Source organism: Numenius arquata, chromosome 1 (genome assembly GCF_964106895.1).
Source record: "Numenius arquata chromosome 1, bNumArq3.hap1.1, whole genome shotgun sequence".
Lineage (NCBI taxonomy): Eukaryota > Metazoa > Chordata > Aves > Charadriiformes > Scolopacidae > Numenius > Numenius arquata.
The window spans coordinates 86,443,773-86,461,313 of record NC_133576.1 but is presented as its reverse complement, the minus strand read 5'-3'; the positions used below and the strand labels follow the sequence as shown (position 1 = coordinate 86,461,313).

Below are 17,541 nucleotides of genomic sequence, written 5' to 3'. Positions count from 1 at the left end.
GCATAAAGTCCTTGTGACGACTGAGACCAAAATATTAAAAGGTTCATGCAATTTTTTTGGTAAAACAAATGCTGTTAGTGCAGCATGGATTAGTAGGTAGTGTCAAAGGTCATATCAAGGAAGGCGGCAAAAGGCTGTGAGGCGAGTTAGTGAAGTGGGAGATATCTGATACCAAATAGAAGGAACAGTGAAGGCCTGCACCTTCAGGTATCTCTAAAAAGGTTAGGTAGGAGCTGTGATTTATTGATTAATGATACCTAAGGAAACTTAATGGATAACCTTTCAACACACAGCTTCAGGCCTGCTTCTCTTTATCATTTTGGGTAGTGCAATGGCAGCACCAGTGGCAGCACCAACGGCAGCACCAGGGCACGATGAGAGGTTGACTCCCTTGATGGTCTCATTGGGAATCTTTGTCCTAAAGTTTCAGTCATCTTCTGAAGATGACATGTCCTTTCTTTGAGATTTAATCTCAGTTTTAGCTACTGGCTTTTGTTTTGGTGTGCTTCCCCAGATAAGTTATACTACTCCTACCAAATGTTTCACTAACAGTATGAAATTAGCATCTTGTAATGACAAATTTCCCAAGAACAGTGTTCTTGTATGATTGCTTTTGGCTGCTTATAGTCTTACTATTAATATGTTACATCTTTTCAAACCTATATCATTATATTAACTGGTACTATTGTATTTAGTTATTATTATACTATTACTATGTTTATACAATAATATGAAAATAGGATAGGATAGGATAGGATAGGATAGGATAGGATAGGATAGGATAGGACAGGACAGGATAATTTCAGTTGGAAGGGATCTACAACAATCATCTAGTCCAACTGCCTGACCAATTCAGGGCTGACCAAGTTAAAGCATGTTATTAAGGGCATTGTCCAAATACCTCTTAAACACTGACAGGCTTAGGGCATTGGACACCTCTTTAGGAAGCCTGTTCCAGTATTTCTTTGTTGGCTCACTGACTACATGTGACAAGAAGTTATCTCCTAAAAGCTTTAAGAATTTCCAAGATTTGCTTATCTCAGTGGTATGATATTCCCAAGCTGAAATCTCCCATAAGGACGAGGGCTAATGATCCAGAAATGATCCTAATTGCCTATAGGATAACTCATAAGTGCTGTCATCCTGGCTGGGTGATCAGTAGTGGACACCCACTACAACCTTTCTTTTATTTTCCATCCCCCTAATCCTCACCCATAGGCTCTCAGTCACATCATCACTAACTGTAACAATAAACTTTGATATATGTACTATACTGTTTGATTTTGATTGAGAAGACATTTCAGTCCTTATACAGAAATGAAACATTCTACTAAATTCTAGATCATAGTGTCTTATAAAAGTAATTTAATTTGACTAAAAATACTTAATTAATGCAATATATTTATTTGTGGGTCAGCCTAAAGATAAAACTGGGGACAAAAGCACTCTATCTTAAAAGTAAGACAACTTTAGTATTTAACTTATAGATTTCCTTACTAAAATATTTTGGTTTCATATTTATTTTTCGATATATATATTTATATTTTTCCTCTGAAAAAGATAATGTTAACTTCCTGAAAGTGCTGACGTGTAGATAGTACTTAGAGGTACAGATTGCTGATTAAAATCAGAAGATTAGGATCTTCTGAGTTGCTCTAGGTTATCAACTGGAGCTGAGACCTGACGATTAGTTCCTACATCTCAATACCTCTACTAGTACACTAAATATGTTGTGGTACATGTTATTCTGCTTCAGTAGCTGAATGAAGGTTCTCATATCTGTCCTCTTCCTCCCCTTCATTTTGCCTTATTACTCAGTCAAAATGTCCTCTGTTCAATTTTATTTGTTTATATTTGTTCTTTTGTAACTGGAGGGGAAAAAAAAATCTTTCCTGCTCTTTGACCGAGATCACTTTTTTGACTATTATTATTATTACAGAATTGTTAGTCTAGGGAAAAACCATCACTCTTCTTTTTGTGCTTAGGCACGTCTGTGTGCCTGCTATGAAAGTAAGGCACATGTGACACAAGCACACGGGAGAGGAGCACACACATTAGGTCTGCAGTGCCTGGAGATTTTTCTTGGTTATGGAAAGTCAAACTCAGTCTCAGAAACACACTCAAATAAATTCTGTGAATTCAGAAACAAGGAGGTTGTGTTTGAGCAAGAAAGACTCCTGATCTGCCCCACAGATTGTGCTGGGAAATGACATTTGAAATGCATCAGTGAATCAATCGACTGGCAAAGAGATCTAATGGGTGATGAGCAGCATCGGAAGTGATTGTGTTTGGGGATATTGTGAAGGAAAACGAAGCTGTCAGGCTTTGGGAATGTGGACTGGAGGCAGTGAGCCTAACCACTGTGCTGGCAAACCAGATTGGAAGGCACTAATAACTTGCAAAAACCAGGTACGCGATTCAAAATTAACTTGATGAAACTCAGCCTGAGCCCAATTTTAGCATCTTCAGGAAGATTGTGGCATACTTGACAAGTATTCCCAGAAGCATTATAAGATCAAACGAGAATCTAGGAAATTCAGGTTAAAAAAAAAAAAAAAAAAAAAAAAAAAAGAGTCAAAGAATTAGATTTGTTTAACCTGGAAAAGAAGAACTGTAAGGAGAAAAAGCAAAGTACAAACAGGCTGTTGCTAGGGGGAAGAAAAATATCTGTTACCTGCTTCCATAATGGCTAGGACACACAGCAAACACTTAAAATATATTCTGATTAAATATTAGGGAGAGTTCTCTAGTGGCAAGAACAGTAACAGGCAAAAATAGGTAATTTTGGGGTCTGAAGGAGGATGTTTAAGAACAGACAAGGCAAGGCACTGAGAAATGATGCAGCAAAAGCCAATTTTTCCTTAGAGATATGGAGATAAATTGGATAACCTCTTACAATCTCCTCCAGCCCTCTGATTCTGAATCTAGGATTATCTAAATCCTGTGTTGCTCAACTTCTGTTGCCATGATCCCAGGATACTGTGACATTTAAGAAGCAATAGTGACCTGAGCAGGCATCATAGCTTTTCTCTGTAATGTTGAAGAACACCTGAACCTGTGGACTCACTCAATCTCTTCTTTTTTTTTTCCTCCCCGCTCCTTTCCTCCTTCCCATCTGCTCCCCCCCCCCCCCCCTCCCCCAATATCGGTGAATTCATCTGTGCAGTGTTCCTGGCACAGGGGAGGGAAAGTCTGTATTGTTCATGCTAGTTAAAAATAAATAGATTTTATTTGTTTTGAGAGTGTTCATCATTTCCATTTGGTTTTGTCTTCTATTTAAAAATCATGTGCCGTAGCTGGTGGTGACTACAATTTTGGTCCCGACATGGGAAAGCAATATCATAAGCTACATAATGCTGGTGAGAGTGTATCAGGACCTGAAGAGATTGCTCAGACTGTTTGCTGTATCTGTGTTTCGAGCTGCAAGTAGCAATAAGCCCTGGAGACAGAAGATAAATATGTTTTAAAAAAATCTTTGCAGTTCTTCTTTCTCCTTTTCTCTGCATTTTTCTAAAGAAAGTAGTTCAAGGTTTTAACAGCTGTCATATCATATCTCAGATAAATCTTACAGCCTTTGGCCGTCTCTAATACCATCTAAGAGATTATCAGGCCTGGATGGGAAAAGGTCAGAAAAAGAAAAAGAGGGTATTATGGAAATGAAAGCTTACTTAACAGTTTACATTTCATGTGCTTCAGCTGTTTCCTTTTTGGTTTAAGCCTTTTTTTTTTTCTTTCTTTCTTTCTTTTTTTTTTTTTAAATCGTAATGTCATGGCAATACAGCCCTTGATTCTGAAACTAGAAATTGTTCTGAATCTAGCCTGTCACGCAGTGTAGGCTCATGCTTTTCTCGAAACTTAGACTAGAATCCCCAAATTCCTGTATTACGTCAGACAAGACTGGTGGCGGGCAGGACTTGCAGGAGAAAGACTACTCTCTCAAGGTCCGTATCACCGCAGAAGGAGGGAAAGGACATCTCAGAGGAGTCCTCTTCAGCCCTTCAACTATTTCACCCATTTGTGTGACTACTGTGGCTGGGCATGAAATCCAAACTTCAGTTTCAAAAGCATAACTGAGTGCCAAGAGGAAGTGCTTGGATTTTAGTGTTACAGGTTTCATTATGTTCAATGGAAAAAGAGGAATCACAATTGATAAATTAATAAGGACAACTACCAAAGCATACAAGAAGAATTGCATGCAGTGGTTTGGAATTTCAGTGGCATTTTAGCATTAAAGCTAAAATAATGGGAATTGTACAAATAGACTGAGATTTTTCTCATTCAAAAATGTAACTGACATTTGTACAGTTTTGGTAGTCCAGAGTGTCTAGCTAGAATGTGAAGAGAGGTGGATTAAAAATCCACAGAGGAGAGCAGAATATGTACTGTACATCTTGAGACCTGAGATTCCACTGAAATAAAAATAGATGTGAGAGAAGAAAACAGTAAAATTATGCATGATGAAGGATTCAAGAGTAAGGAAGATTATTAAAAACAGCTAATCAAGTTTGGAAGGAAGAGTTTTATATGTAACATATCTAAAGTATCCAAATTAAGAGGAATTAAACAGCATGATTGATTTTAATTGCTGAACAAGTTGTTAGAAAGTGATTATAATAAGCATCTATCATCTAATAAATGCTTAGCTTTAACAGAGCTCTGAGGCTGGGGAAAGGAATTTTCTCTTTTGACTCTTAAATATTTGGAACAAGACTACAATCCTGAATCCGTTCTTCGCCAACAAAAGAAGATAAATGGGTATATAAGGAGATCTAATGAATTCCTCATAGTTTTCTTCTATTTGAGCTAGTCATCACTTTGTAATGAGGCAGAATGTAAACTGCCATCAAAGGCACCACTTGCCACCTTATGCAAAAGATTTGCCCAAGTAACTTGAAATATGGGAAAAGCTCATTATGGCTCTTACTGCTTTGCCTAATATACTGATGCCAACAAGGACCAGCGACAGATGCACAGAGAAGAGCAACTGTAAATATGTGCTTTGTCACAATCTGCAAATCTGGAATTGGCTGACCCAGAACTCTGAATGCTCAGTCTTCCCATGAACTCAAAAAATCTTTGCACCAATAGCATTCCATGGCAAGCTAACCAGAAGTTTTCGGATGCCAAACTACTGAATCAACTTAAGAGGTAAATGGTGGATAAAGATATTTGTAGGCTGAATGTTTTGTAAAAAAAATGAAAAGCAAATAAATTATTAAATCCAAATACCTGAAATTGGAAGTATTTTTGTTTTGAATTGCTGCTGCCCCTTTAGGGATGCTTGGAAATGAAGCCACCAGCATATGGCACCTGGGTTGTAATGAAAAATCATGTCACCTGGCGTAGAAGAACATAGGGTCCTTCCTGAATTTAGGAGAATTTTTTAATTACAATTTATACATTTTCATTTGGAAAACTGCTGACATCAGGATTTATTCAATGACTAATCAGCAACACCATTGGTTTTACCACTGCCCCCCTCCCCCCAATCACAAAAAATTTCTTATTGATCCTACTTTGCTTGTCAGAAGAATGAGAGGGGCTTATGATAAATTTTTTTGTGTCATTGTAGAAAACAAAAGGCATTTCTATTTCTGGCATCAACATTTAATTGAATAATAAAAAAATAATTATATTATTCTACTTGTTGGTTTTCTGGAGGTAACTTTCTGCTCTCTTTTCTTTTGAGAAGCCTTAAACATTCTTTTTAGGTTAGCTTAACGGATTTGGGATTTATAATGGAGAATATAATCTGAACTGTTTATTCCAGAGAAATACCAAAATTAGAAGAAAGAAAGATACTGTCTTGATGATAGACTATATAAAAACTAGGTAGTTTATATAATGAAATTCAGATCCCCGTGTCAGTTGGTTTTAGGAGATCCAAGTCTGACATTAGGTGAAAAAAGGGAATAGAATATGATCCCTTTGTTTATATTAATTGTGGGGTTTGTTCAATATTTTGTTGTTAGATATGAAAATAAAATCATTCCTGCTTTAATGTTGGTGATATCAGTTCTCAATATATGCGTAGATAAATCTCATGACACTTCAGTATGGAATTTGTTTAATTACATAAAAGCAGCAAAATATGTGTTCATTTGATTACCTCAAAATATGTGTTCATTTGATTACCTCAAAATACAGGATCTGTGTTTCCTTTTCTTTGCTTGAGCAAATATATAATTTTCTGGAGTGTTTGTCCTAGAAACATTTGAGGCATTTGTCATGCACAGCAGGGGTTATAATCGAAGGCTTCTTACACTGGGTGAATTAATTTTTATTAAGCTGGTAATAATTTACAAAAATGTATTGACTTTTAAATATAAAAACATGATTAGAGCCGTGTTAAGTAAATAAGAGCGTTTATAAAGTCACAGAAGGCTGTTAAAAGATACGCATGAGGAAGAGCAGTGACCAAATATATTCTAAGAGTCTGAATTACGGCATTATCATACTTCCGTTTTGGAGTGTTTTGTTCTTTCATTTTACACAGCCACAGAAGAATAGACTTACTCCAGAATTTAGTATTAGTGGTCTAATGACTCTTAGAGTTTTTCCTAGGGCACTAAGGACTACTTTACCATAGTTTGTGACGTGAAAAAGAAGAGGCAAACCCCCAGAAATCTATCATCTCCTTTTTGTATAATAAGGTTTCATATTAATACCAAGGAAAACTCATGCAAGAGGCTTTGCTCCATAGTACAAAAATAAGCCTAACATAAAACAAATTAACTATGAATCATAGCAGATTATACTAGACAGAAGATTTGTGTATGTGTGCCTCACTGAAGTTCTTATAAAAGAAATATCATCTAACTGAATTCAACTTTGATATACAGGAATCCTTTCAAATAATAAGTTTAGTGATATTTTACAATGAGGCACCTTTCATACAGTGACGTTATGAAACATTTTATATTTCAAATCCAAATTATTTATCACCCTTAACCATGGCAATTTAATACAGCAGCTCTCAATGAATTATTTAAACAATATTTTGGGTTGTGAAATACCTTCTATGGGGTCCTCTTTCTCTGTAATGTTCCCAGCAGTTCTCTGTAAACACTGCACACTGACCAGTCCCACCAGGAAACTTCTGAGCACTGATGTTCAGCATTTACAGGTGCTCCTTTCAACCTTCATATTGCTGTGCTGCGTCTGCTGAAGACTTTTCTCGTGACAGCTATAGGTCATATTTTCATTAGGCACCCCACACTGACTGTGAAAATACACTACTGAAACTTAGATTATGCTGGGGTTTTTGTTTTTTAATTTTCACAGCTGACTTCTAGATACTCAAGGTGATTTTAGAGATCTGGAAATTGGTTGGGAGTCTTACGTGAAAACCATTGATTTTTCCTATGTGTCTAATATGAAAGTTTGCAGTAAGTTTTTCTCTAGATAAGAAAAAATTTGCTTTATAGAGTTCTATTTGGGTGAATATTCTGTAGATTATTATGTGTACAGCTTGATTTTGTTAGTCGTTTATGTAATACAGACGATAAAAAATTGATATTCATACAATTTTATTAATGCATTCAAAGAATGAGTTCACTCATTATTTGTTCTAGAAATGAGTATTATTCTTTCCAATTGTATCAAATTCTTCTTGCTGCTTTTGTAGTTAAAAAAATAATTATGTCCTCTTTAATGAAGTAAAACTAATCTGGCATTCGCAACTCTGAGTCTATGAGCATCTACTTCAAAATACCATATCATCTGTTCTCCTTAATAAAAGTTACGGTTTCTTATCTTCCCTAGCAGCTCAACTTCTTCTTATATTCCTTTAGAATTATATGATGGGAGGCACAAGTTGGCTTATATTCATTAAAATGCCCATTTTGTTCTAACTGTTTCTATTTTAACTCTGCTTTCTCAGGGCCAAAGTTTTTTAGCGCTCGTCCACATGTGGGCACTTGGGAAAATTCAACTGAATTAATGAAGACTGAATTTAGAAATCGGTGATGTTAGCTCATTTTTTGCTCAGTTCATTGAATGAATAAACCAAACTGAACGTACTTTAATTCAGAAAGAATTTTAATTATGAAAGTGTAGTATCCCACTCAGAAATTTAATGATGTTTTGATAGCCCAGTTAATGCATTTGCATCTTTAATATGTTCCAAGGGATGTTTTGAGTTTAGCCGTGTTGGCAAGCACCTATCTGCTATGAGTGACAACTTATATCTGCATTCAGTGACAACTATCTCTGAAAAAGACCGAAGCCAAAACTAATGAAAATGGACACGCTTATATATGCCATGCTGCAGGCTTAGTAAATGACCCAGTCAAGCACTAGTGTGAATAGCCATGTCCGAATCTGAAAGGTTTTCATGTTCAGCTAGTGCCTAAGATTTCATGAGAGAAGTTATTACGAAGAACCGATCAAAGCAGCAGAATTAAATTGTTACATTCATGCAACAGGAGACTGTGCAGATTCCTCCCAAATATATACTTGGTACTTATGAGGCAGAGAAAGAAAATATGAAGCATAAAACACAGTCCAAACTCATAATGAACTGTTTTCCTTCCACAATAAGAAAGACCTTTCAGCTGCTTCTGGCAGGAGGCAGGAGTACCAGCAAGACCTTGCTTCAGACTGTTAGGAATCATGTATATTTGAGAAAATCCCGTGCCCATGGATGGAGGGATTGCCCTATAGCATAATGCTGTGTAATAAGATATAGCTTCTCATAAGAGATGCGAGGCGTGAATCGCTGTCGTGTTAATTTCTAAATTCATTTATCTCTTATATTAGTAAGAGCTTGTCATGTTAAAACTTGAGATATTCTTCATCTCTTCTACTCCAGTTTTTTTTTGTGAAGAGGTGCACATCTGAATGGGCCTCTTGGCCTCTTTTTTAGTAAAGAGGTATATGGACCCTTGTAGGATGCAATTAGTTTAGTCTTTAAATAGTTGGATAGAACTTCCTGGAAGGACTTGTTTCTCCCCTTTGGCTGTAAAGAGCATCAGGCTAAAGGTAGTGGTAGAATTTATGTATCTAAATTTAAAGTATCTAGAAACTCAGATATATTTAAACAACTAATCTAAGTATCTACGCTGAGATTAAAAACCAAAATACCCTAAACATTAAATGTTAAACCTGGGAGATTGATCCAGAACCATTATGCCTGAGTGTTTGAGGTAGCTCACCAGAAAACTAGGTCCACATGTTCACCCATATACTGAAAATAATGCCATATAGCACCGTTGATCAATTTTTGCTAGTGCTGATCTTCTAGTCAAAGTGGTGTATGAAGGTAACTGGAGTAAGAAATATAAAGGATTGTACGGATTCAAGCACCACTCTGGCTCTTTCTCAGCATCTTTGGTCAAAGATGGAACATATTCTTGAATCAGGTATAAAACTTTCTGGTTTGCATAGTTTCTTAAAGTTGTTTAGTTTTAAAGGCTAGATAAAATTGGGAATGGATTTGGAGATAGTTAGGGTGTTTATAGGAAGAATATGAAATTTTCCTTTCGTTTTCTCTGTTTCCTAAGCATATTATCACTGTAGGAGAGGTTATGGCATCTAGAACTCCAGGTTTTAAGTCTCCTGTTCTTATAAAGTGCTATAAAAATCAGTATATTTGTGTCCTTCTTCCAAATACAATGACAATATTTGAGAGAAGCTTTTGTTACTGTACACAAGTATGTTCCTACTCATCCTTCTTTTAATACGTCCCACTTTCATATCCTGATGTCTTTAAAACCTCTGAATCACACGTAAGTACAACAGTAATAGAGGAAGTAATAAGCCTAACCTTTCTTACAGTCTAATAAAACTGCATATTTTTTTGTTGTTGTTTAATGAATACTTCTGGAATCTACAAAGATAGCATGGCAGATAGCTAATATTATTGCCTTCACTTCAAACATCAAAGCAACATGTTTTATTCTGCTTAGGGAAGAAGAATACGTTATCAGTGCCTCCTGAAATCCTTGTATAGAAGCTGTTTAAAATAAATAAAAGCTAATTTAAAAAATTCAAATAAGCATTTTTTTTGATAGAAGGATGTTTCATTTTCCATTGAAAAGTATTAAACCTGGTCAGTTAACACACTGCAGTACTGAACGGTAGAAGGGCAGTACTGAATAGTACAGCGGTTCTAGACAGCAGCTAGTGGAAAGACACTGCATAAGCCATTACGGTTATATTTTGAGCAAAAGCCTCTTGTATTTGCAGATTATCACTGTATTTTCTTCAATTACTTGAACATGAATCCCAAGATAAGGGCAACCAGTTCTTGACTGCATATGTTTCTAGCACAGGAAAGATTTGACTATGATCCAAACCAATGAAGGCTCATTCTGGAGTACTGCCCTTCAGCCTTTTGACAGCACAGACTGTATTCCCAGAGATCTTGGCAGTAATCATTTAATTTCAAATCCATATTTCTATATCTAGAGAATTAGTTTTTCAAAGGAGAATTTTTAACCAGCCGGTTCAAAAGCTACTAGCTAGACTCTGCCACCTCTTCCATACTTGCTTAATAAAGGAATATATTTGCAGAAAAAAAAAAAAAAATGTTGGATCAAACATCGAGAAGTTGTTTAGTTGCTTAGACACCAGTGAAAGATTTAAAATTAAAAATAATTTCGCTCATGTTTCAGTCAATACAGTTGATTCTTTTGGATTCATATGTTTATAATGCCATATTTGAGTATACAAGGAAGACTTCGTTTTGGGGTGAGATTCAACTGACATCTTTAGCTATGAAAAGTTTAGGCACTTAATCTGGACTTCTTGAGTCTGTGTAGCCAATGGAGAGAGACATGTCCTGCTTAGTGCTGGTGGACTGGCTGTTTCTAACCACTGTAATCACTTGGAGTGAGCATCACAGAGGGGCTGCGTAGCTTAGATGACCTGAATCATGCTGCCCTCAAGGACATGTAAGTCTGATGGAAAAAGTTTTGCAGCCTGAGAGAACAAATAGAGACAATTCGAAGCATATTTCATGACTATCGGAAAGTACAGAAATGGGTGACTTCTACCCTGTGCCTCAGGGAGCTGTAGTTACAGGTGCACAGCTGTGCACCATCCTTAGGTAAATGTCACTGGAAGACGACCACTGAAGGCAAAGGAAAAGCAAGTTTGCTGAACATCAGCTGGAGCTCATTGAATTGCTTTTTGCTACTTTCTTCTTTCAGATTCCTCTAGTCTTTGAACTCCTCTGTAGAGAGAGCCTACGTGGCAGATGCTTCAACACTGCCACTGGAACAGTTCACAGTGACAGATACAGCACATACGATGAGTCAAACAGATGCTCATGACAAGAAAAACCCTTGTCTCAGCTGTGTACACAAGTTGCCGTGGAATACATGAAGAGAAGCCATATGTAAAAAGATCCTATAGTTGTTGTTCAGATGAGCAGTTTTCTCTAATTCTTCCATCACCTTCAGAAAGTATTAAGCTATTTGGAACTTGCATTGCATTTTTTTTCCCCATTTTCCATAAACATGAAATAGACCTTGAATACATAAGATTATAATTTTGTAGGAGGAGAACAGTTTTTTTTTTCTTTAGGGACAGAACAACTCATGTCATAGGAAGTCTCATCTTCTGATAAATAGACAGTGTAATAAGTTCATTTTTCATCACACACACAGTGAGAAAAAAAAAAAAGAAAAAACTAAAAAAGGGGGGACCAAGGGTAGTAGTGACAATAGCATGTCCTCCTGTGACTGGTTTTCTGTTTAAATAAGACCACTTACTTGGAGATCTAACTCCAAAACCAATTTCCAGCACATTAACTTGAAAAAGTGAGTAGGCAATAATCCTTAACAGTTACCAACAATAAATGATGTCTGTCCAGCCATCTAGAAAAGGAAGGTGCTTATTCACATAGTGAGTAATTAAGTCACAGAATCTCTGTCCCAGGATGTTGTAGAAGTCAAAAGTGTATTTCTGTTCAAAGAATTGCTAGACAAATTCATGAAATAATTCGTCAAGGACTCTTGATAAAGTTACAATATAATTCTGCTTTCCGTAAATTGCCAGAAACCGGGGGACTGTACCCAAGGAAGAGAAGGGAGAAAGTGTAGCAGTATATGCTTATTCCAAGTCCCTGCTGACTAACCTTAGAGAGTGGTTGCTTAGAGAGTGGTGCTTCTTGAGTGGAGACATTTCTCCATTTGAACTTCATGATACTACACTGGGTATTTCTGAACCATTTTGTTCTTACAAAGAGAAAAAAAGATATTGTCGGGCACTCAGATATAAAGCAACTGTAATCTAGTTATCACTCCAACTCCTGCATTCATTTCAAGGTGTGTGTACTGTGGATCCATAACTGTTGCTTTGCAGCAATCCCTCAGAACTAGGAAGTGAGAGCCTGAAGTTAACAGCAGAAATGTTTTGAAGTTTTATGGGCTTCCCCACTGTGACAAAAAAATGCAAAGTTTTTCTTTGTGATTCATATAGTATGAGGAGTGCAAACATGTATTATTTCCTGTTATTTCTCTGGAAGAAAATACCAGTGTAATTTTTTCTTTCTTTCCCTCTAATCTGTCATCCTCTTCTCATTTTTCATAGCTTTTTTTAGTTTAACTTGTACTTGCATAACTTTCTCATCCAGTATTTTTCACATCTTTTTCCCATTGATATCCATATTCTTGTGTCTACTTTGTCTTCCGCTTTGTCTTCACTTTCTTCTTTGCACTCATTTTCTTTATTTTCACTTCATTGGAGTCACATTAATCATTTTAAAACAATGAAAAAGTGGACTTTGTCATTTTATTATTACTATTTTCTTTTGATAGCCACAAAATAACCTTAGAAAACAAAGTGAGTCTGTTTACAAGTTTTTTGGAAAGGAGTCCTCCTTCTTCTATGGAATTTTGACAGGGGAAGTGCATTCTGCGTTTTAAACAAATCGCAGTGTTTGGTTTGTTTGTTTGTTTGTTTGTTTTTTTCCCTATTTGTGTCTTACATTTTCTTACTATAAATTCAAGTGACTATTAAAATCATTGATTCAAAAAAATTGCAGAACTGTAATTGCTATGCATGTGAGAAACCACTTATCAGAAGTCAGCATTAGTTTCAAACACTTCTAACAGCAACTAGAGTTCACATTTCATGACCCTGTTGTGATCAAAGAGAACAGTTGAACAAAAAATGGGATTTTGGGGGGGCTATGTTAATACTTGTTTGAAATGCCATTAAGCCATATCAGTCACCTTTGTTCAAAGTTTCTTTTTTTTTCCCACATGTTCCTGGCATTGCCAAGTGCAACACCAACAGAAGCAAAAACTTTAGCTAAACGTTAATAGTGGAAGATTTCTCTTTTTTTTCAGTGGTCCTCCGGAGAGAGCAGTTCTTTCTATTGCTGCATCCTAGGTTGCCACCCAGTGGAGAAAATTGTAAATTCCAGTTGTCGCAGGCTCAAAAAGAGAAGCCTTGTTACCCGCTGGCAGCCCTTTATTCTGCAAGGAAATACCTGTGGGTGGTTTCTTTTTGTGAAAACAGTGCTTGCTTTTGTTCTTTCCAGTTGCTTTAATATAAATTTAGAAGGTGAACTAGCAATAGCATGGAATCTTAAGGTAACCTCTGGGGTTTGCCTCTGTTCTCTAGATATTTACTAGTTTTGACCAGTGTGTTATATGCCATATAGCAGCCCCATACAACAATATAGCTCCATTTATATTAATGTAAAAACTGATTGATGTGACAGTGAATCAGAGCCATGATTTGCAACAGTGTCTTGAATTCTACAAAAAGATCACATTACTTTCAACTTCTTAGAAGTTATGCCGTATGCTGTTAAAATCTCTTCTAACACAAACTTCATTTGGCCTTAGCTATGTATAAACAAGCAGCTCACAGCTTTGAAGAAAAAAAAAACAACAAACCAACCAAAAACACCCAAACCCGAAAATTAGTTTCCAGTTTGTATTACTGGATTATCTGACTCATTCTGTACTTATTTCATTAAGTGTTTGAAATTGCTATACAAGGCTAACATAGGCAAGTGTTGGCAGCCGAAAGTATTTAAGTAGTGTATCATCAGGAATTACTTTGATTATTTAAGGGAAGGAGGACAGCAGAGAAGGGTGAATAAGGGTACAGGAAATAGCAAGGATGCTGGTCACTCTGAGGAACAAAGAAATAGAAGGTAGTGACCAGTAACTTCCATATCAGAAACAATTCCTGAGTAGCCATCATTCTGCCTTTGTGCACAAGCTCGAGGGTGTCCAGAGCAGACCAAACACAAATGGAAGAAGATATCGGCCAAATCCTCTTTCCCTTGGAAGTCTGTAGTAGGTCGTTGCCGTGACGAAAGCCAAGTTACAAAGCACAATCTCAGAGTGCTTTCTTTCTTTAGAAAGATTAAAAGCAACAGAAAATCAAAGTCTTTTCAAATTGTCCCTCATATTTTCAGCTGACAAGAAGCCTCCGTATGTAGTCTATTACCTGGTATTTCCCTTATTTTAAAATTCATCCCCCAAAGCCTTTGCCCAGAGAAGAGAAGAGGGCAAGGCTGATTCTGCCTGTAATGGCTCATGTACAGTTTCCAAACTTGTTGTGAGAAATTCTGCTTCTTTAAAGTCCTCTTCACATTAGCATACCTCTGTCTTTTACTGATGGAACCAAGTTGGACCAGATAAAGTAGAAACTTTGGAGGATATAAGCCCTATGCCTCAGTATTTTTCTCACTGTTTGCAGTGTGAACCAAACCAATGCATACTGCTATTTATGTTTTTCAAAGTAAAAACATGCATGAACTGTTGCAGTTTGGGATTCCAAAGGGAAAAAGAGATATTTTTTGATAATATTTTTTTCACCTTGTGTGTAGAACCTCTGTTGTTACTTAGGGCTCAGAAACAGAGAAAAGCCTGGGTTGGGAAGGGACCTCTGGAATTAGTGGTACAAACTTCAGTAAGAAGTCAGAGCCGTTGATGAGGTCATTCAGAACTCTGCCAAGCTGAATCTTTAAGATTTTCATTGACAAGGATTTCACCAATGTTCTGGGCAACCTATTCCAGTATTTAATTGATTGCAGGGTGCACATTTTACTCATACAGCCAGACAGCATTTCCCCTGAGCAATTTATGCCTGTTGCTTCTTGTTCTGTCACTGTACATCCTTGTAAAATGAATATCCCCTCCTTCTCTGCACCTGTGTTTTAGGTACTTCATAAAGTGGGTGGTGAGATACCCCCTCAGCCTGATCTTTCCCAGGCTGAAAAAGCATCATTCAACCTTTCTTCATATGTCTAGTTCTCCAGCTCTCTAATCATCTTGGTGGCATCTTAGTGGATTTACTTTGCTTTTCAGGCCTGTAAAGGCCCTTACTTTGCTGTGACATTTGCAAGTATGGGTTTTGGTTTGGGGTTTTTTCAATTATTATTTATTTCCTTTGATGTATAGGAAATCTCAAAATCTGTATAATTTGAGAAGGGTAAAAAAAGCACACTCTGAAATCCACTGCTCACATTTAACATGGACCTCTGTCACACTGTGGACACAGATCTGGGTATTTTTCTAAGACCAATCGTTTTATTAATTGCCAGAACTAGTTATATCATTATTCAGCTTTCAGATGATTTTTATTGATATATGTTCTTTAAGATTGCGATACAGCATAAGGTTGTGGGATTTGGACTTAATATTTTGGTTTTGTTTTGTCCCTGTATGCTTATAATCACAACTGTGTAAAATATGGCCAGATATTTTTAATGTTTGCTATACAAATATATATATAGTAAATAATTAGTAGGATGTAACTGAGAAATTAAACAGTCAACAGCTGAGATGTGGGAGAGTTCTCAGAGGAGTAAAAAAATCCCACCCATTTTAAATCCTGAGTGTATGTGCATAAACTGAAGAAGAATTCTTTCCTCCTAAGTTATGGGCACGTTACCGACTGCTTTCTACTTGAAGAAGCGGATACAGATGCATCTACGTTAGCATTTTAATTTGGATCAGGTCTGTGCTTTTGAAGCAAATCTCTCAGTCATCTCCAGTTGCTGCACTTGAGTTCATGCTGTGGAGCAGTCTTGGGGCAAATAAACAGGATTTCTTACAGATGGAACTCAACTGTAAGGTGTGCCTGAAGATTGCAACTAGCACATCCTAACTACTGATGGACATTCAGTCTCTTGGGATTAGAGTAGATCTAATCAAGTATTCTTTGTCCTGGTTTGAGGTAAAACAGAACCAATCATCTCAGTGGCCAGTCCAGCCCAAACCACAACATTCTCTCGCCTCCAAATAGATATATTGTAAGTGCCAAGTTCTTACAGAAATGAATTGCTGTAAATTTGTTGCTACAGAATTTAACGACTTGCTGTTGTTGGACATAACTTGACTTGTTTCACTGAATTTCACTGAATTTTTAGAGTTGGAAGGGACCATAAAGATCATCTAGTCCAACTCCCCTGCCGAAGCAGGGTTGCCCAGAGCATGTCAGAGCATGTTACTCAGGACTGCATCCAGGTGGGTCTTGAAAATCTCCAAAGAAGGGGACTCCACAACCTCCCTGGGCAGCCTGTTCCAGGGCTCTGTCACCCTCACTGTGAAGAAGTTTCTTCTCATATTTGAGTGGAACCTCCTATGTTCCAGCTTGTGCCCGCTGCCCCTCATCCTCTCACTGGCAACCACTGAAAAGAGTCTGGCTCCCTCCTCCTTCAACCCACCCTTTAGATACTTATAGGCATTGATAAGGTCTCCCCTCAGCCTTCTCTTCTCCAGGCTAAAGAGTCCCAGCTCTCTCAGCCTTTCTTCATAAGGGAGATGCTACAATCCTTGAATCATCCTCGTTGCCCTTCGCTGGACTCTTTCCAGTAGTTCCCTATCCCTCTTGAATTGGGGAGCCCAGAACTGGATGCAGTATTCCAGTTGTGGCCTCACCAGTGCAGAGTAGAGGGGGAGAAGGACTTCCCTCGACCTACTAGCCACACTCTTCCCTATGCAGCCCAGGATTCCATTGGCCTTCCTGGCCACAAGAGCACACTGCTTGCTCATTGTCATTTTGCTGTCTGCCAGGAACCCCAGATCTTTCTTTTCAGAACTTGACTCCAGCAGGTCCACACCTAACCTGTATTGGTGCCTAACATTCTTCTTCCCCAGGTGCAAGACCCTACACTTTTCCCTGTTGAACCTCATGAGGTTCTTCCTTGCCCAGCTCTCCAGCCTGTCCAGGTCTCGCTGGATGGCAGCACGGCCCTCCGGGGTGTCAGCCACCCCTCCCAGTTTGGTGTCATCAGCAAACTTACTGAGGATACACTCGGTCCCCTCGTCCAGGTCACTGATGAATATGTTGAACAGGACGGGACCAAATATTGACCCCTGGGGGACACCACTGGTTACAGGCCTCCAGCTTGAACCTGCTCCATTAATCATTACCCTTTGGGTCCTGTCACACAGCCAGTTCTCAATCCACCTCACTGTCCCCTCATCCAGCCCACACTTCCTTAGTTTCCCAATGAGGATGCTATGGGAGACTGTGTCAAAAGCCTTGCTGAAGTCAAGGTGGATGACATCTGCTGCCCTCCCCTCATCCAACCAACCAGTTATAGCATCGTAGAAAGCTATCAGA

The 17,541-nt window shown here is 37.7% G+C and overlaps 1 protein-coding gene across 1 annotated transcript in view; it reads left to right on the top strand.

The window, feature by feature from the left end:
* Window positions 1-17,541, top strand: part of GPC5 (glypican 5) — a 727,404-nt gene that overhangs the window by 144,516 nt on the left and 565,347 nt on the right. The gene's annotated exons all lie outside the window — the stretch shown is intronic.